The sequence below is a fragment of the Arachis ipaensis genome, chromosome B8, assembly GCF_059453495.1.
Source record: "Arachis ipaensis isolate K30076 ecotype BB chromosome B8, ASM5945349v1, whole genome shotgun sequence".
In the NCBI taxonomy this organism is placed as follows: domain Eukaryota; kingdom Viridiplantae; phylum Streptophyta; class Magnoliopsida; order Fabales; family Fabaceae; genus Arachis; species Arachis ipaensis.
Genome location: NC_142443.1, coordinates 35,891,774 through 35,912,123, shown reverse-complemented (window position 1 = coordinate 35,912,123; position 20,350 = coordinate 35,891,774). Strand labels below are relative to the sequence as shown.

At 38.9% G+C, this 20,350-nt stretch overlaps 1 non-coding gene across 1 annotated transcript; it reads right to left on the bottom strand.

The window, feature by feature from the left end:
* Window positions 1-13,109: 13,109 nt before the first annotated feature.
* On the bottom strand, window positions 13,110-13,217 carry LOC148547687 (small nucleolar RNA R71). The gene has a single exon (XR_015898711.1). It is a non-coding gene; the product is annotated as a small nucleolar RNA R71 (small nucleolar RNA).
* Between the last annotated feature and the right edge of the window lie 7,133 nt (window positions 13,218-20,350).

Sequence of the window (20,350 nt, the reverse complement as noted above, 5' to 3'; positions counted from 1 at the left end):
ATGGGTGGTGGTACCTGTAAGAGACTCCGATGGTTAAGTCAGTACGGGCTTTAGGCAGGTTTTTTGTAGAATTGGAGTATGAGTTATACTTGGTTGCTCAGGTATATTTATAGTAGTGTTTGATGATCTTCCTTTGAGATAAGTTTGTTATCTTATCTTATCTTTTGTGGGTGAGATTATTATCTTTGGCCAGCCGCCTTCTAGTGGGCGGTGGTTCTTTTACTTTGGGCCTCCTTGGGCCTCTTTAACGATCTTCCAAAATCTTTGTGAAGAGGTCGTTTTAATGGGCCAACCTTTAAAGAGGCCGATCCCTTTGTCTTCGTCCAACCCAGACCTTATAGCTCGGTCCAGGGCATGAACAATGCCCCTGCTTGAGCTTCAACCTTTCTGTAAGGTTGTGCCTCTGAGGTTCTTCCTCTTTGGAGAAGTCGTGTTCAAGCATCTGTTTGGTTGCACCTGGTCTGCTCCTCTTCGTGCGAGTTTTGTGTCTTTAACGCTTTCGAAACGTGAAGCGTTTTTGCTTTGCTCTTTAAATGTTGTGCGGTTCTCGAGGGCATTAGTTCCTTGGGTTCATGAAAACACTTTTCAAGCCTATTGATTGGGCTTGTATTCCTTTTGCCATTTCGTTTCCCTCTTCGCATTTTATTTGAAATCAAAGGGGTTTTTACTTTCTCTCAGTTTCTTGTTTCTATCTGCTTTTTCCTACTTCCTGAGAGAAAAATCCCTCTTTCTTTTTGATTTGCCCCAAGCTTTTTTCTTTCCCTAAGGCTTCCAGGCACTTTGGTGTGGTCCGTCCGTGACTGTGCGTTCGTTGCTACTGCTTCCTCTTGTTGCAGGTTGGTACTCTGCTCTGCGCCCTTCGCATTTTTTTCCTGGTTGCTTGGTGTTTTGTTTCTGCTACATGCTTTTGTTATCCATTTTAAAGTTTTGATATTTTCTTTCTTTTCTGTTTGTTTTGAAAAAGGTCGAAGCTTTTTTATTTTGACTTTTTCGCACTTTTCTTTTTTGCTGAAAGGGCTAGAATTTTGATTTTCTTTTTTGTGAACCTTGGGGTGCCCTTTGCTTGTTAAGTTGCTTGTTTGCTAGCTGTTTTTTCATCTCCTTATTTCTGGCCGAGTTGCTTGGTAGTGACACCTCTTTCATTTTCTTGCTGTAGGTATAGTTTCTATGTCTTCTCGTAGGAATATTATTGAAATGTCTACAAAGGTCCCTCCTGGTATGGCTGACTGGTTAGATTCAGTAGTGTTAGGATGTGTTACTGTAGCAGACCCGAAATACTGTGAGAAGTTTAGGAGGTGTTTCGAGGGTTACCTGAAACTGTAGGTTGATCTCGGACGAGATCTTCCGTGTTGGTCGGAGATGACGTATCCGACTTGTTGGTGGTGGCCGAAGTTGTCGTGTCCAACTTGTGGGACTGGCAATGTTACTGATCCTCTGTCATTGGAGGGTGGTGGTACCTGTAAGGGACTCCGATGCTTAAGTTAGCAAGGGTATTAAGCAGGTTTTTTGTAGAATCAGAGTATGAGTTATACCTGGGTGCTCCAGTGTATTTATAATGGTGTGGAGTGACCTTTCTGGAGATAAGATAGTTATCTTATCTTATCTTTGAGTGAAGTCATCTTATCTTCAAGGGAACCGCCCTTATCTCTCTAGGCTTGGGATGCCTTTGGATTTAGGTCGTGTTCCTCTGTTTGGGCCCTTTTTGGGCTTTCCTGATGGTTTGGCCGAGCTCTTTAAGAAGAGGTCGGGTAATCCTGATGTGAAGAGGTCGGTCGACTTGTCGTCAATCAGCTCGGGTCGGACAGCTCGACCCAGGGTGTGAACAGTGCCCCTGCTCGAGTGTGGTCTTCCTTTTGAGGTCGAGTCCTTAGTTTTAGGACTTCAATCCTTCTATGGAGAAGCCGAGCTCGATCATTTCTTTTTGTAGAGCTTCCGTCTGAATGTGGAACGTTTTTTCTTTTATTCCTTTAATTTTGAAAACGTGCGTTCCTTGCCTTGGGAACGCGCGAGGGTTTTTAATGCCCCTTAACTCCCTCCTTCACCGTTTCCTTTGCTTCCCACTCCTTACTTCATTTCAAATTTTCAAAGAATCTCTCTTCTTTGTTTCTCCTCTTCTTGCTTCACTGCAACTTTCTTCCTTTTGTGACTTCTCTATTTTTGCTGGCTCCCAAGCTTTCACGTCTCCGTGCCTTCTATCTTCCTGCTTTTGGAAGTGATTTGTTGGTGTTGGCTTGCCATTGCTTCGTTCTTCGAGCGATTTTTTGTCTCCTCCTTCTACAGGTTAGTTCCATCTTTTTACTTTTCGTGATTTTTCTTTTCATGCTTTGCCTATGAGAAAGTTTTGATCTTTGCTTGAATTCTTTGTTGAAAAGCTTGAATCTTTTCTTCCTTTATCGTGTATCTGATCAAATGTCTGCTCTGAAGGTTTAATTGATGTGTATGGCTTTTCGTGTTTCCTGCTAGAATGTTGGTATTATTTCTGATTGCATCTTCTTGGTTTACGCCTTTGATGATTTCCTCTTTGAAATGCTGAACCGTTTGACCTTGAAAAAGGTTGTGCCCTTGATGATCACCCCTTTGCATACTTTGATGTTTGATATTTCTGATAGGTTGAAAAAGGTAAGGTGATGAATTTTGATAGATTATTTTGTTATTTTTCCTCTGGGATGTCGCTGTCGAAGGAGGGTGATGAGCGGATAATTTATACGCTTTTTGGCATTATTTTTAGGTAGTTTTTAGTATGTTTTAGCTACTTTTTATTATATTTTTATTAGTTTTTAAATAAAAATTACATTTCTGGACTTTACTATGAGTTTTTGTGTTTTTGTGTGATTTCAGGTATTTTCTGGCTGAAATTGAGGGACCTGAGCAAAAATTTGATTCAGAGGCTAAAAAAGGACTGCAGATGCTGTTGGATTCTGACCTCCCTGCACTCGAAGTAGATTTTCTAGAGCTACAAAGACCCAATTGGCACGCACTCAATTGCGTTGGAAAGTAGACATCCTGAGCTTTCCATCAATATATAATAGTCTATACTTTGCCCGAGTTTTGATAACGTAAACTGGCGTTTAAATGCCAACTTTCTACCCTATTCTGGCGTTAAATGCCAGAACTGGCATAAAAGCTGGAGTTAAACGCCCAAAATGGCACCAGAGCTGGCATTTAACTCCAAAAAAAGTCTCTACATATGAAAGCTTCAATGCTCAGCCCAAGCACACACCAAGTGGGCCCGAAAATGGATTTCTGTATCATTTACTTATTTCTGTAAACCCTAGGCTGCTAGTTCATTATAAATAGGACCTCTTACTATTGTATTTTCATCTTGAGATTTCTAGATATCTTTAGATCATCTTTTAGAGAGCTTCAATTCATATTTTGGGAGGCTGGCCATTCGGCCATGCCTGGACCTTGTTCTTATATATTTTCAACGGTGGAGTCTCTACACCTCATAGATTAAGGTGCGGAGCTCTGCTGTTCCTCATGAATCAATGCAAAGTACTATTGTTTTTCTATTCAATTCACGCTTATTCTTGTTCTGAGATATTTGATGAGCAGATAATTTATACGCTTTTTGGCGTTATTTTTAGGTAGTTTTTAGTATGTTTTAGTTACTTTTTATTATATTTTTATTAGTTTTTAAATAAAAATTACATTTCTGGACTTTACTATGATTTTGTGTGTTTTTCTGTGATTTTAGGTATTTTCTGGCTGAAATTGAGGGACATGAGCAAAAATTTGATTCAGAGGCTGAAAAAGGACTGCAGATGCTGTTGGATTCTGACCTCGCTGCACTCGAAGTGGATTTTCTAGCGCTACAAAAGCCCAATTGGCACGCTCTCAATTGCGTTGGAAAGTAGACATCCTGAGCTTTCCATCAATATATAATAGTCTATACTTTGCCCGAGTTTTGATAACGTAAACTTGCGTTTAAATGCCAACTTTCTACCCTATTCTGGCGTTAAATGCCAGAACTGGCGTAAAAGCTGAAGTTAAACGCGCAAAATGGCACCAGAGCTGGCGTTTAACTCCAAAAAAAGTCTCTACATATGAAAGCTTCAATGCTCAGCCCAAGCACACACCAAGTGGGCCCGGAAATGGATTTCTGTATCATTTACTTATTTCTGTAAACCCTAGGCTACTAGTTCATTATAAATAGGACTTCTTACTATTGTATTTTCATCTTGAGATTTCTAGATATCTTTAGATCATCTTTTAGAGAGCTTCAATTCATATTTTGGGAGGCTGGCCATTCGGCCATGCCTGGACCTTGTTCTTATATATTTTCAACGGTGGAGTCTCTACACCTCATAGATTAAGGTGTGGAGCTCTGCTGTTCCTCATGAATCAATGCAAAGTACTATTATTTTTCTATTCATTTCACGCTTATTCTTGTTCTAAGATATTTGATGAGCGGATTATTTATACGCTTTTTGGCATTATTTTTAGGTAGTTTTTAGTATGTTTTAGTTACTTTTTATTATATTTTTATTAGTTTTTAAATAAAAATTATATTTCTGGACTTTACTATGAGTTTGTGTGTTTTTCTGTGATTTCAAGTATTTTCTAGCTGAAATTGAGGGACCTGAGCGAAAATTTGATTCAGAGGTTGAAAAAGGACTGCAGATGCTGTTGGATTCTGACCTCTCTACACTCGAAGTGGATTTTCTAGAGCTACAGAAGCCCAATTGGCATGCTCTGAATTGCGTTGGAAAGTAGACATCTTGAGCTTTCCATCAATATATAATAGTCTATACTTTGCCCGAGTTTTGATAACGTAAATTGGCGTTTAAATGCCAACTTTCTACCCTATTCTGTCATTAAATGCCAAAACTGGCATAAAAGCTGGAGTTAAACGCCCAAAATGGCACCAGAGCTGGCGTTTAACTCCAAAAAAAGTCTCTACATATGAAAGCTTCAATGCTCAGCCCAAGCACACACCAAGTGGGCTCGGAAATGGATTTCTATATCATTTACTTATTTCTGTAAACCCTAGGCTACTAGTTCATTATAAATAGGACCTCTTACTATTGTATTTTCATCTTGAGATTTCTAGATATCTTTAGATCATCTTTTAGAGAGCTTCAATTCATATTTTGGAAGGCTGGCCATTCGGCCATGCTTGGACCTTGTTCTTATATATTTTCAACGGTGGAGTCTCTACACCTCATAGATTAAGGTGTGGAGCTCTGCTGTTCCTCATGAATCAATGCAAAGTACTATTATTTTTCTATTCATTTCACGCTTGTTCTTGTTCTAAGATATTTGATGAGCGGATTATTTATACGCTTTTTGGCATTGTTTTTAGTATGTTTTTAGTATATTTTAATTAGTTTTTATTATATTTTTATTAGTTTTTATTTAAAAATCATATCACTGGACTTTACTATGAGTTTGTGTATTTTTCTATGATTTTAGGTATTTTCTGGCTGAAATTGAGGGACCTAAGCAAAAATTTGATTCAGAGGCTGAAAAAGGACTGCAGATGCTGTTGGATTCTGACCTCCCTGCACTCAAAGTGGATTTTCTAGAGCTACAGAAGCCCAATTGGCATGCTCTCAATTGCGTAGGAAAGTAGACATCCTGAGCTTTCCATCAATATATAATAGTCTACACTTTGCCCCTGTTTTGATAACGTAAACTGGCGTTTAAACACCAACTTTCTACCCTATTCTGGCGTTAAACACCAGAACTGGCATTAAAGCTGGAGTTAAACGCCCAAAATGGCACCAGAGCTGGCGTTTAACTCCAAAAAAAGTCTCTACATATGAAAGCTTCAATGCTCAGCCCAAGCACACACCAAGTGGGCTCGGAAATGGATTTCTATATCATTTACTTATTTCTGTAAACCCTAGGCTACTAGTTCATTATAAATAGGACCTCTTACTATTGTATTTTCATCTTGAGATTTCTAGATATCTTTAGATCATCTTTTAGAGAGAATCAATTCATATTTTGGGAGGCTGGCCATTCGGCCGTGCCTGGACCTTGTTCTTATATATTTTCAACGGTGGAGTCTCTACACCTCATAGATTAAGGTGTGGAGCTCTGCTGTTCCTCATGAATCAATGCAAAGTACTATTGTTTTTCTATTCAATTCATGCTTATTCTTGTTCTAAGATATTTGATGAGCGGATAATTTATACACTTTTTGGCATTATTTTTAGGTAGTTTTTAGTATGTTTTAGTTACATTTTATTATATTTTTATTAGTTTTTAAATAAAAATTACATTTCTGGACTTTACTATGAGTTTGTGTGTTTTTCTGTGATTTCAGGTATTTTCTAGCTAAAATTGAGGGACCTGAGCAAAAATTTGATTCAGAGGCTGAAAAAGGACTGCAGATGCTGTTGGATTCTGACCTCTCTAAACTCGAAGTGGATTTTCTAGAGCTACAGAAGCCCAATTGGCATGCTCTGAATTGCGTTGGAAAGTAGACATCCTGAGCTTTCCATCAATATATAATAGTCTATACTTTGCCCGAGTTTTGATAACGTAAACTGGCGTTTAAATGCCAACTTTCTACCCTATTCTGGCATTAAATGCCAGAACTGGCATAAAAGCTGGAGTTAAACACCCAAAATGGTACCAGAGCTGGCGTTTAACTCCAAAAAAAGTCTCTACATATGAAAGCTTCAATGCTCAGCCCAAGCACACACCAAGTGGGCCCGGAAATGGATTTCTGTATCATTTACTGATTTCTGTAAACCCTAGGCTACTAGTTCATTATAAATAGGACCTCTTACTATTGTATGTTAATCTTGAGATTTCTAGATATATTTAGATCATCTTTTAGAGAGCTTCAATTCATATTTTGGGAGGCTGGCCATTCGGCCATGCCTGGACCTTGTTCTTATATATTTTCAACGGTGGAGTCTCTACACCTCATAGATTAAGGTGTGGAGCTCTGCTGTTCCTCATGAATCAATGCAAAGTACTATTGTTTTTCTATTCAATTCACGCTTATTCTTGTTCTAAGATATTTGATGAGCGGATAATTTATACGCTTTTTGGCATTGTTTTTAGTATGTTTTTAGTATATTTTAATTAGTTTTTATTATATTTTTATTAGTTTTTATTTAAAAATCATATCTCTGGACTTTACTATGAGTTTGTATATTTTTCTGTGATTTTAGGTATTTTCTGGCTGAAATTGAGGGACCTGAGCAAAAATTTGATTCAGAGGCTGAAAAAGGACTGCAGATGTTGTTGGATTCTGACCTCTCTGCACTCGAAGTGGATTTTCTAGAGCTATAGAAGCTCAATTGGCATGCTCTCAATTGCGTTGGAAAGTAGACATTCTGAGCTTTCCATCAATATATAATAGTCTATACTTTACCGGAGTTTTGATAACGTAAACTGGCGTTTAAATGCCAACTTTCTACCCTATTCTGGCATTAAATGCCAGAACTGGCATAAAAGCTGGAGTTAAACGCCCAAAATGGCACCAGAGCTGGCGTTTAACTCCAAAAAGAGTCTCTACATATGAAAGCTTCAATGCTCAGCCCAAGCACACAGCAAGTGGGCCCGGAAATGGATTTCTGTATCATTTACTTATTTCTGTAAACCCTAGGCTACTAGTTCATTATAAATAGGACCTCTTACTATTGTATTTTAATCTTGAGATTTCTAGATATCTTTAGATTATCTTTTAGAGAGCTTCAATTCATATTTTGGGAGGCTGGCCATTCGGCCATGCCTGGACCTTGTTCTTATATATTTTCAACGGTGGAGTCTCTACACCTCATAGATTAAGGTGTGGAGCTCTGCTGTTCCTCATGAATCAATGCAAAGTACTATTGTTTTTCTATTCAATTCACGCTTATTCTTGTTCTAAGATATTTGATGAGCGGATAATTTATACGCTTTTTGGCATTGTTTTTAGTATGTTTTTAGTATATTTTAATTAGTTTTTATTATATTTTTATTAGTTTTTATTTAAAAATCATATCTCTGGACTTTACTATGAGTTTGTGTATTTTTCTGTGATTTCAGGTATTTTCTGGATGGAATTGAGGGACCTGAGCAAAAATCTGATTCAGAGGCTGAAAAAGGACTGCAAATGCTGTTGGATTCTGACCTCCCTGCACTCAAATTGGATTTTATGGAGCTACAGAAGCCCAATTGGTGCACTCTCTATAGCGTTGTAAAGTAGACATCCTGAGCTTTCCAGCAATATATAATAGTCCATACTTTGCTCAAGATTTGATGTCCCAAACTGCCGTTCCAAGTCAGCTCAAAAATTCTGGCGTTTAACTCCAAAACTGGCACAAAAGCTGGAGTTAAACGCCCAAACTGGCACAAAAGCTGGAGTTTAACTCCAAGAAAAGTCTCTACACATGGATGCTCCAATGCTCAGCCCAAGCACATACCAAGTGGGTCCGGAAGAGGATTTCGGCATTAATTACTGATTTCTGTAAACCCTAGGCTACTAGTTCTCTATAAATAGGACCTTTAGCTATTGTATTTTCATCTTTGATAAGTCTTATGCTATCTTAGACACGTTTCGAGGCTGGCCATTCGGCCATGCCTAGACCTTGTTATTATGTATTTTCAACGGTGGAGTTTCTACACACCATAGATTAAGGTGTGGAGCTCTGCTGTTCTTCATGAATTAATGCAATTACTACTGTTTTCTCTATCCAACTCAAGTCTATTTCTTCTCCAAGATATTCATTCGCACCCAAGAACATGATGAATGTGATGATTATGTGACGCTCATCACCATTCTCACTTATGAACGCGTGATTGACAACCACTTCCGTTCTACATGAACAAGCTTGAATGTGTATCTCTTGGGTTTCTAATCTAAGATTGGAACCTTGATGGTATAGGCTAGAATTATTGGCGGCCATTCCTGAGATCCGGAACGTCTAAACCTTGTCTGTGGTATTCTGAGTAGGATCTGGGAAGGGATGACTGTGACGAGCTTCAAACTCGCGATTGTTGGGCGTGTGACAGACGTAAAAGGATCAATGTATCCTATTTCGACATGATCGAGAACCGACAGCTGATTAGCCGATGTTGTGACAGAGCATCAGGACCATTTTCACTGAGAGGACGGGATGTAACCATTTAAAATGGTGATGCCCAACATAAAGCTTGCCATGGAAAGGAATATGAATGATTGGAAGAAGACAATAGGAAAGCAGAGGTTCAAGGGGAACAAAGCATCTTCATACGCTTATCTGAAATCCACTAGTGAATTACATAAGTATCTTTATCTTTATTTTATGTTTATTTTCATCACCTTAAACTCCATAACCATTTGAATCCGCCTGACTGAGATTTACAAAATGACCATAGCTTGCTTCAAGCCGACAATCTCTGTGGGATCGACCCTTACTCACGTAAGGTATTACTTGGACGACCCAGTGCACTTGCTGGTTAGTTGTGCGGAATTGTGACAAAGTGTAATTCACGTTTGAGAGCTCCAAGTCTTTGGCGCCATTGTTGATGATCACAATTTCGTGCACCAAGTTTTTGGCGCCGTTGCTGGGGATTGTTCGAGCTTGGACAACTGACGGTTCATCTTGTTGCTTAGATTAGGTACTTTTAAGATTTTTTAAGAATGAATTCTAGAGTTTCAAGATGATGTTCCCACCATCACAAAAGCTGATTGATTCTCATCAATTTAGCTATTGAATTTAATGTCTTGCTGAAGCTTGGCCAAACATGTCTAATCCTTTTTAGACTGAAGCTTTAGACTAACATTGCATGATTCCTGGAATTCTGATTAAAAGTTTTGATTCTCTTTATTTTCTTTTCTATATAATTTTCGAAAAAAAAATACAAAAAAAAATTTTAAAATCATAAAACCAAAAATATTTTATGTTTCTTGTTTAAGTCTATTGTCTAATTTTAATTTTGGTGTCAATTGTATGTCTTTATCCTTCTAATTTTTGAAAATTTATGCATTATGTTCTTCATTGATCTTCAAAGTTGTTCTTGATGATTTCCTTGCTCTGATCTTTAAATTCTCTTGTTTTGTGTGTTTTGTTGTTTCTCATATGCATTTTTACATTGTTATAGTCCTTAGTATACAAACTTTTAAGTTTGGTGTCTTACATGCATTGTTTATTTGATCTTAGTTGCATTTTTATTGATTCCCATCATCAAAAAATTCAAAAATATTTTTTAAAACTATGTCTTTTGACGAGAGGACTTTTGCGTGGTCTAGAAATTTACGGATAAATCCTCGTTGCAAGTATAGTTTCTAAACCTTCAAAAGTCCTTTCATACAAACGTTTTGGGTGTCACAAGTAACAAACCCCTTAAAAATTGTTAACCGAGTATTCAAACCTCGGGTCGTCTTCTCAAGGAACTGCGAGGAAGTATGTTCTTATTATTGGTTATAAAGGTTGTAATCGGGGTTTAGAAGATGAGAAGCAAGTAATTTAAATGACAAGTAAAGTAAATGGCAATTAAAATAAATAAATACTGTAAAGCAAACTTTTGGCAAGGTAAGAGAAGTCGGAGGTCCAACGTAGTTATCTCTCTCAACTATAATGAAAGTTGAATCTAAACTCCACTTGGTCAACCTTTACTAGGGCAAAGGAAAGTCAGGGGACTAATTAAATTGACCTTTGAATCCTAATTATTTCCTAAGAAAAGGTTGGGATTATTTAAGTTCAGCTCAATAAGCAAGATAACGATTATCAATTACGTTGAGTTTAATAACTGTTGAGTTACTGAATTCTTAACCAGGACCAAAAAGGGAAAAAAAATAAAATTGCTGAAATAATAAAGACGTCCTTAGATGGGAAGCAATGATAACTTAAATCAAAGAGAACAACTATAAACTGAAAATACCTCAAATATCATTAATTCAAAGAACAATCTGTGACATGGAATAATTCATAAATCAAATTATAATAATCAATTCAAATGTTGGAATAAATAAAACTAAAATAAAAGAACATTAAACCTGGGATCCAGAGTTACTCTTAAAACAAGAAGAAATCCTAAATCCTAAAAGAGAGAGAGAGAAGATCTCCCTCTCAACTAAATCTAAATCATTGAAAAGTAAAATATGCGAGCTCTCTTTGAATGGGTGCATTCCCACACTTTATAACCTCTGGTTTATGCTGTCTGTACTTGGATCTGGGCCAAAAAGGGCTTCAGAATTCACTGGGGGCGTATTCTGTAAATTCTGATGCGTGGCCTCTGTCACGCGTCCGCGTGGGTCATGCGGTCGCGTCATTTGGAGCTTTTCCTTGCCACGCGATCGTGTCAGTCATGCGACCGCGTCATATATGTTCTGCTTAAGGCGCGCGGTCGCGTCAGTCATGCGGCCGCATCGCTGCTGATTCGTGCTTGGCACGTGATCGCGTCATCCATGCGATCGCGTGAATACGAGTTTCCTTCAAAGCTCCATTTTGCTTTCTCCTTCCATTTTTGTATGTTTCCTTTTCCATCCTTTAAGTCATTCTGCCTTAGAAAATTTGAAACTACTCAAGACACTAATCACGGCATCGAATGGAAATAAAGGTAATTAAAATAATTAATTTTAAAGCTTAGGAAACATGTTTTTCATTTACATCACATAATAAGGAAGGGAAAGTAAAACCATGCAATTAATGTGAATAAGTAGGTGAAGGATTGTATAAATCACTCAAATTAAGCACAAAAGAACTCATGAAATATGGGTTTATCATCTTTTCAAGTCAATAATACAGAGAATTGAAGATTCAGAACATTCAGCAGAGGAATCAAACAGAAAAAGCTGGGCGTTCAAAACGCCCAGTGAAGAAGGAAAACTGGCATTTAAACGCGAGCTAGGGTACCTGGCTGGGTGTTTAACGCCCAAAAAGGTAAAGATTTGGGCGTTAAACGCCAGAATGGGCACCATTCAGGGCGTTTAACGCCAGGATGACACTAGAGGGAAGAATTTGTTTTTAATTCATATTTTTTTCAAGTTTTCATAATTTTTCAAAATCAAATCTTTTTCAAATCATATCTTTTCAATCATATCTCTTTCAAAATCAATTTCTTTCCATTTTATATTTATTTTTAATATTTTCAAAAATACTTGCTTCAATTCAAGATTTACTTCAAAAATTTTCAAGTTGTTACTTGCCTATTAAGAAAGGATCAAATTTTAAATTTTAGAATCATATCTTTTAAATTCTTGTTAGTCAAGTAATCAACTTTAGTTTTAAAACTTTCTCTTTTTAATTTGATTTTCAATCATATCTTCTCAATCATATTTTTTCAATCACACCCTTTTTCAAAATTAATTTTCAATCATATCTTTTTAATTTCTGATTTCAAAATCTTTTTCAAAAATCACTTAATTTCTTTCTCAATCTTAGTTTTCAAAAACCAATTACCAAATTTTCAAAATCTCTTACTTTAATTTCAAAAATTTCTTCCCCTCTTCTCACATCCTTCTATTTAAGGGACTAAGACTCCTCATCAAGGTGCAATTCGAACTCTGTCCCTCTTGATAAGTTCGAATTCCCTCTTCTCCACCTCCTCCTTCTATTCTTCTTTTCTTCTGACACTTCAAGGAATCTCTATACTGTGACATAGAGGATTCCATACTTTCTTGTTCTCTTCTCTTTCATATGAGTAGGAGCAAAGATAAAAGCATTCTTGTTGAAGCTGATCCTGAACCTGAAAGGACCTTGAAGAGAAAGCTAAGAGAAACCAAAACACAACTCTCTCTAGAGGGCCTAACAGAGCTCTTCAAAGAAGAAGAAACCATGGCAGCCGAAAACAACAACAATGCCGACAATGCAAGGAAGGTGCTTGGTGACTTTACTGCACCTACTCCTGATTTCTATGGGAGAAGCATCTCTATCCCTGCCATTGGAGCAAACAACTTTGAGCTTAAGCCTCAATTAGTTTCTCTAATGCAACAGAATTGCAAGTTTCATGGACTTCCATTGGAAGATCCTCATCCGTTCTTAGCTGAGTTCTTGCAAATCTGTGACACTGTCAAGACCAATGGGGTTGACCCTGAAGTCTACAGACTTATGCTCTTTCCTTTTGCTGTAAGAGACAGAGCTAGAACATGGTTGAATTCACAACCTAAGGAAAGCATGAACTCTTGTGAAAAGCTAGTCAATGCCTTCTTGGCAAAGTTCTTTCCACCTCAAAAATTGAGTAAGCTTAGAGTGGAAGTCCAAACCTTTAGACAGAAGGATGGTGAGTCCCTCTATGAAGCTTGGGAGAGATACAAGCAATTGATCAAAAGGTGCCCTTCTGACATGCTTTCAGAATGGAGCATCATAGGAATCTTCTATGATGGTCTGTCTAAACTATCCAAGATGTCATTGGATAGCTCTACTGGAGGATCTCTTCATCTGAAGAAGACGCCTGCAGAAGCTCAAGAACTCATTGAAATGGTTGTAAATAACCAATTCATGTACACTTCTGAAAGGAATCCTGTAAATAATGGGATAGCTCAGAAGAAAGGAGTTCTTGAGATTGATACTCTGAATGCCATATTGGCTCAGAATAAAATATTGACCCAACAAGTCAATATGATTTCTCAGAGTCTGTTTGAAATGCAAGCAGCAATAGGCAGTACTAAGGAAGCTTCCTCTGAAGAAGAAGCTTATGATCCTGAGAACCCAGCAATGGAAGAGGTGAATTACGTGGGAGAACCCTATGGAAACACCTATAATCCTTCATGGAGAAATCATCCAAATCTCTCATGGAAGGATCAACAGAGGCCTCAACAAGGTTTCAACAACAACAATGGTGGAAGAAACAGGTTTAGCAATGGCAAGCCTTTTCCATCATCTTTTCAGCAACAAACAGAGAATTCTAAGCAGAGACACTCTGACTTAGCAACCATTGTCTCTAATCTAATCAAAACCACTCAAAGTTTCATGACTGAAACAAGGTCCTCCATTAGAAATTTGGAGGCACAATTGGGTCAGCTGAGTAAGAAAATTACTAAACTCTCTCCTAGCACTCTCCCAAGCAATACAGAAGAGAATCCAAAGAGAGAGTGCAAGGCCATAAACACGTCTCCCATGGCCAAACCTGGAGAGGAGGAAGAGGCAGTGATCTCCACTGAGAAAGACCTCAATGGACATCCACTGACCTCCAAGGAGTTCCCTAAAGAAGAACCATGGGAATCTGAGGCTCACACTGAGACCATAGAGATTCCATTAAATTTACTTTTGCCATTCATGAGCTCTGATGAGTATTCTTCCTCTGAAGAGGATGAAGATGTCACTGAAGAGCAAGTTGCTAAGTACCTTGGAGCAATCATAAAGCTAAATGCCAAGTTATTTGGTAATGAGACTTGGGAGAATGAACCTTCATTACTCATCAAAGAACTGGATGACTTGACTAGGCAGAGATTACCTCAAAAGAGACAGGACCCTGGAAAGTTCTCAATCCCTTGTACCATAGGCACCATGACCTTTGAGAAGGCTCTGTGTGACCTAGGGTCAAGCATAAACCTTATGCCTCTCTCTGTAATGGAGAAGCTAGGGATCATTGAGGTACAAGCTGCAAGAATCTCACTAGAGATGGCAGACAATTCAAAGAAACAGGCTTATGGACTTGTAGAGGATGTCTTGGTAAAGGTTGAAGACCATTACATCCCTGCTGATTTCATAATCCTAGAAACTGGGAAGTGTATAGATGAATCCATCATCCTTGGCAGACCCTTCCTAGCCACAACAAAGGTTGTGATTGATGTTGACAGAGGAGAATTGATCATTCAAGTGAATGAAGACTCCCTTGTGTTTAAAGCCCAAGGATATTCCTCTGTAACCATGGAGAGGAAGCATGAAGAGCTTCTCTCAATACAGAGTCAAATAGAGCCCCCACAGTCAAACTCTAAGTTTGGTGTTGAACCCCCACATTCAAACTCTAAGTTTGGTGTTGGAAGGTTCCAACATTGCTCTGAACATCTGTGAGGCTCCATGAGAGCCCACTGTCAAGCTATTGACATTAACGAAGCGCTTGTTGGGAGGCAACACAATCGTTACTATTCTATGATAATTTTCTATTTTCTATTGTTATTTTATATTTTCTGTAGGTTGATGATCATGTGAAGTCACAAAAACAATTGAAAAAGCAAAAACAGTGAAAAACAGAATGAAAAATTGAACACCCTGGAGGAGACAGTTACTGGCATTTAAACGCCAATAAAGGTAGCAGAATGGGTGTTAAACGCCCAGTCTGGCACCATTCTGGGTGTTTAACGCCAGAAAAGGGCACCAGACTGGTGTTTAACGCCAGGAATGGGCAAGAAGATGGCGTTTAACGCCAGGAATGGGCAGCAGCCTGGCGTTTAACGCCAGGATTGGCAGAAAGGGGCGTTTTGCACGCCACTTGGTACAGGGATGAGATATCCTTGACACCTCAGGATCTGTGGACCTCACAGGATCCCCACCTACCCCACCACTCTCTCTCTTCTTCACCCATTCACCAATCACCTCAATACCTCTTCCCCAAAAACCCCTCACCTATCAAATCCCACCATTCTCTTCACCACTCACATCCATCCTTCATAAAACCCCACCTACCTCACCATCCAAATTCAAACCACTTTCCCTCCCAAACCCACCCATAATAGCCGAACCATACACACCCTTCTCACTCCTATATAAACCCATCTTCACTCCTTCATTTTCACACAACCTAAACACCACTTCTCTCCCTTGGCCGAAACACAAAGCCCACTCCATCTCCTCTATTTCTTCTTCTTCTACTCTCTTCTTTCTTTTTTTTCTCGAGGACGAGCAACCTTCTAAGTTTGGTGTGGTAAAAGCTAAAGCTTTTTGTTTTTCTATAACCATTTATGGCACCAAAGGCCGGAGAAACCTCTAGAAAGAGGAAAGGGAAGGCAAAAGCTTCCACCTCCGAGTCATGGGAGATGGAGAGATTCCTCTCAAGGGTGCATCAAGACCACTTCTATGAAGTTGTGGCCAAGAAGAAAGTGATACCCGAGGTCCCTTTCAAACTCAAAAAGGGTGAGTATCCGGAGATCAGACATGAGATCCGAAGAAGAGGTTGGGAAATTCTCACCAACCCCATTCAACAAGCCAGTTCAACTAAGAAGGCATGACCTCAAGCCCGTGACTAGGGGATGGTTGGAGTTCATTCAACGCTCAATTATTCCCACTAGCAACTGGTCCGAAGCTACTATAGACCGGGCTATCATGATTCATAGCATCATGATTAGAGAGGAAGTAGAAATTCATGAGGTTATATCCCAAGAACTCTACAAGGTGGCGGACAAGTCCTCTCCTTTGGCAAGGTTAGCCTTCCTCATCTCATTTGTCACCTTTGCAATTCGGTTAGAATTGACATAAGAGGGAGACATTCTCATTGATGAGGACAAGCCCATCACTAAGAAAAGGATGGAGAAAACAAGAGAACCTCATCAAGAGCATGAGGAAATTCCTCATCATGAAATCTCTGAGATGCCTCAAGGGATGCATCTTCCTCCACAAAACTATTGGGAGCAAATCAATACCTCCCTAGGAGAATTAAGTTTCAACATGGGACAACTAAGGGTGGAGCACCAAGAGCATTCCATCCTCCTCCATGAAATTAGAGAAGATCAAAGAACCATGAGAGAGGAGCAACAAAGGCAAGGAAGAGACATTGAGGAGCTCAAGCACTCCATAAGATCTTCAAGAGGAAGAACAAGCCGCCATCACTAAGGTGGACCCGTTCTTTAACTTCCTTGTTCTTTATTTTCCTGTTTTTCGAAAATTATGCTTTATGTTTATCTATCTTTGTGTCTTTATTACATGATCATTAGTGTCTATGCCTTAAAGCTATGAAAATGAATCCATCACCTTTCTTAAATGAAAAATGTTTTTAATTGAAAAAGAAAAAGAAGTGCATGAATTTCAAATTTTAAAACAGTTTAATTATCTTGATATGGTGGCAATACTATTGTTTTTCTGAATGAATGCTTGAACAGTGCATATTTTTGAATTTGATTGTTTATGAATGTTAAAATTGTTGGCTCTTGAAAGAATGAAAGGAAAAGGAGAAATGTTATCTGATGATCTGAAAAATCATAAAATTGATTCTTGAAACAAGAAAAAGCAGTGAAAAGCTTGGAAAAAAAAAAGAGAAAAGCAAGTAGAAAAAGGCAATACCCCTTTAAACCAAAAGGCAAGGGTGATAAAAAGGATCCAAGGCTTTGAGCATCAGTGGAAAGGAGGGCCCACAGGAATAAAATCCTGGCCTAAGCGGCTAAACCAAGCTGTCCCTAACCATGTGCTTGTGGCGTGAAGGTGTCAAGTGAAAACTTGAGACTGAGCGGTTAAAGTCGTGGTCCAAAGCAAAAAGAATGTGCTTATAAGCTCTGGACACCTCTAATTGGGGACTCTAGCAAAGCTGAGTCACAATTTGAAAAGGTTCACCCAGTTATGTGTCTGTGGCATTTATGTATCCGGTGGTAATACTGGAAAACAAAATGTTTAGGGTCACGGCCAAGACTCATAAAGTAGCTGTGTTCAAGAATCAACATACTTCACTAGGAGAATCAATGACACTATCTGGATGCTGAGTTCCTATAGATGCCAATCATTCTGAACTTCAAAGGATGAAGTCAGATGCCAAAACTGTTCAGAAGCAAAAAGCTAAAAGCCCCGCTCATCTAATTAATACTGATCTTCATAGATGTTTTGGAATTCATTGTATATTCTCTTCTTTTTATCCTATTTGATTTTCAGTTGCTTGGGGACAAGCAACAATTTAAGTTTGGTGTTGTGATGAGCGGATAATTTATACGCTTTTTGGCATTATTTTTAGTATGTTTTTAGTATATTTTAATTAGTTTATATTATATTTTTATTAGTTTTTATTTAAAAATCATATCTCTGGACTTCACTATGAGTTTGTGTATTTTTCTGTGATTTCAGGTATTTTCTGGCTGAAATTGAGGGACCTGAGCAAAAATCTGATTCAGAGGCTGAAAAAGGACTGCAGATGCTGTTGGATTCTGACCTCCCTGCATTCAAAGTGGATTTTCTAGAGTTACAGAAGTCCAATTGGTGCGCTCTTAATTGCGTTGGAAAGTAGACATCCTGGGCTTTCCAGAAATATATAATAGTCTATACTTTGCTCAAGATTTGATGGCCCAAACCGGCGTTCTAAGTCAGCTCAAGAATTCTGGCGTTTAACTCCAAAACTGGCACAAAAGCTGGAGTTAAACGCCCAAACTGGCACAAAAGCTGGCGCTTAACTCCAAGAAAAGTCTCTACACATGGAAGCTCCAATGTTCAGCCCAAGCACACACCAAGTGGGCCCAGAAGAAGATTTCTGCATTAATTACTGATTTCTGTAAACCCTAGGCTACTAGTTCTCTATAAATAGGACCTTTAGCTATTATATTTTCATCTTTGATAAGTCTTATGCTATCTTAGACACGTTCGGAGGCTGGCCATTTGGCCATGCCTAGACCTTGTTCTTATGTATTTTCAATGGTGGAGTTTCTACACACCATAGATTAAGGTGTGGAGCTCTGCTGTTCTTCATGAATTAATGCAATTACTACTATTTTCTCTATCCAACTCAAGTATATTTCTTTTCCAAGATATTCATTCGCACCCAAGAACATGATGAATGTGATGATTATGTGACTCTCATCACCATTCTCACTTATGAACGCGTGATTGACAACCACTTCCGTTCTACATGAACAAGCTTGAATGTGTATCTCTTGGGTTTCTAATCTAAGATTGGAACCTTCGTGGTATAGGCTAGAACTATTGGCGGCCATTCCTGAGATCCGGAACATCTAAACCTTGTCTGTGATATTCTGAGTAGGATCTGGGAAGGGATGACTGTGACGAGCTTCAAACTCGCGATTGTGAGGCGTGTGACAGACGCAAAAGGATCAATGGATCCTATTCCGACATGATCGAGAACCGACAGCTGATTAGCCGATGTTGTGACAAAGCATCAGGACCATTTTCACTGAGAGGACGGGATGTAGCCATTGACAACAGTGATGCCCAACATAAAGCTTGCCATGGAAAGGAGTATGAATGATTGGAAGAAGGCAATAGGAAAGCAGAGGTTCAAGGGGAACAAAGCATCTTCATACGCTTATTTGAAATCCACCAATGAATTACATAAGTATCTCTATCTTTATTTTATGTTTATTTTCATCACCTGAAACTCCATAACCATTTGAATCCGCCTGACTGAGATTTACAAGATGACCATAGCTTGCTTCAAGCCGACAATCTCCGTGGGATCGACCCTTACTCACGTAAGGTATTACTTGGACGACCCAGTGCACTTGCTGGTTAGTTGTGCGGAATTGTGACAAAGTGTGATTCACGTTTGAGAGCTCCAAGTCTTTGGTGCCATTGTTGATGATCATAATTTCGTGCACCAATATTCACTCGTACTTCAACCTGATGGATATGATGATCTGTGACACTCATCATCATCCTCACCTATGAACGCGTGCCTGACAACCACTTCCGTTCTATCTGCAATAGCTTGAGTGTGTATCTCTTGGCCTCCTGGTTCACGACGCATGGTTGCCTCTCCTGACAATAGAGCCTTCCATTTCTTGAGATCAGAGTCTTTGTGGTATAAGCTAGAATCAATTGGCAGCATTCTTGAGATCCAAAATGTCTAAACCTTGTCTGTGGCATTCTGAGTAGGATCCGGGATGGAATGACTGTGACGAGCTTCAAACTCACGAGTGTTGGGTACAGTGACAGTGTGCAAAAGAATAATTGTATTCTATTCCGACATGAGTGGGAACCGACAGATGATTAGCCCTACGTAACCCGTAGTCGGACCATTTTCACTGAGAGAATGGTAGGTAGCCATTGACAACGGTGATCTCCCAACATACAGCTTGCCATAGAAAGGAGTATGAATGATTGGATGAAGGCAATAGGAAAGCAGAAGTTCAAGAGGAGCAAAGCATCTTCATACGCTTATCTGAAATTCCTACCAATGAATTGCATAAGTATCTCTATCCTATTTTATGTTTTAATTATATTTTAATTATCAATTCTCCATAACCAATTGAATCCGCCTGACTGAGATTTACAAGATGACCATAGCTTGCTTCAAGCCGACAATCTCCGTGGGATCGACCCTTACTCACGTAAGTTATTACTTGGACGACCCAGTGCACTTGCTGGTCAGCTGCACGGAGTTGTGTGAAAAGTGTGCGATCACGATTTCGTGTACCAGAGGGTTGCTTTCTTTATTTTGAGGGATGTAGGTTGTAGATTTTTCCTAAAACCTTACTCCGTTACTGCCTCTAAAGAATGCCCCTGGACCTTGGTGTGGGTCTTGGGGCCTCCTTTTGCTGTTGTCTGTTTGTTCCGAGTTGTATCCATATTTGTCCGAGCTATTTTTGTTATGCCCGAGTTGTTTATTTAGTAAT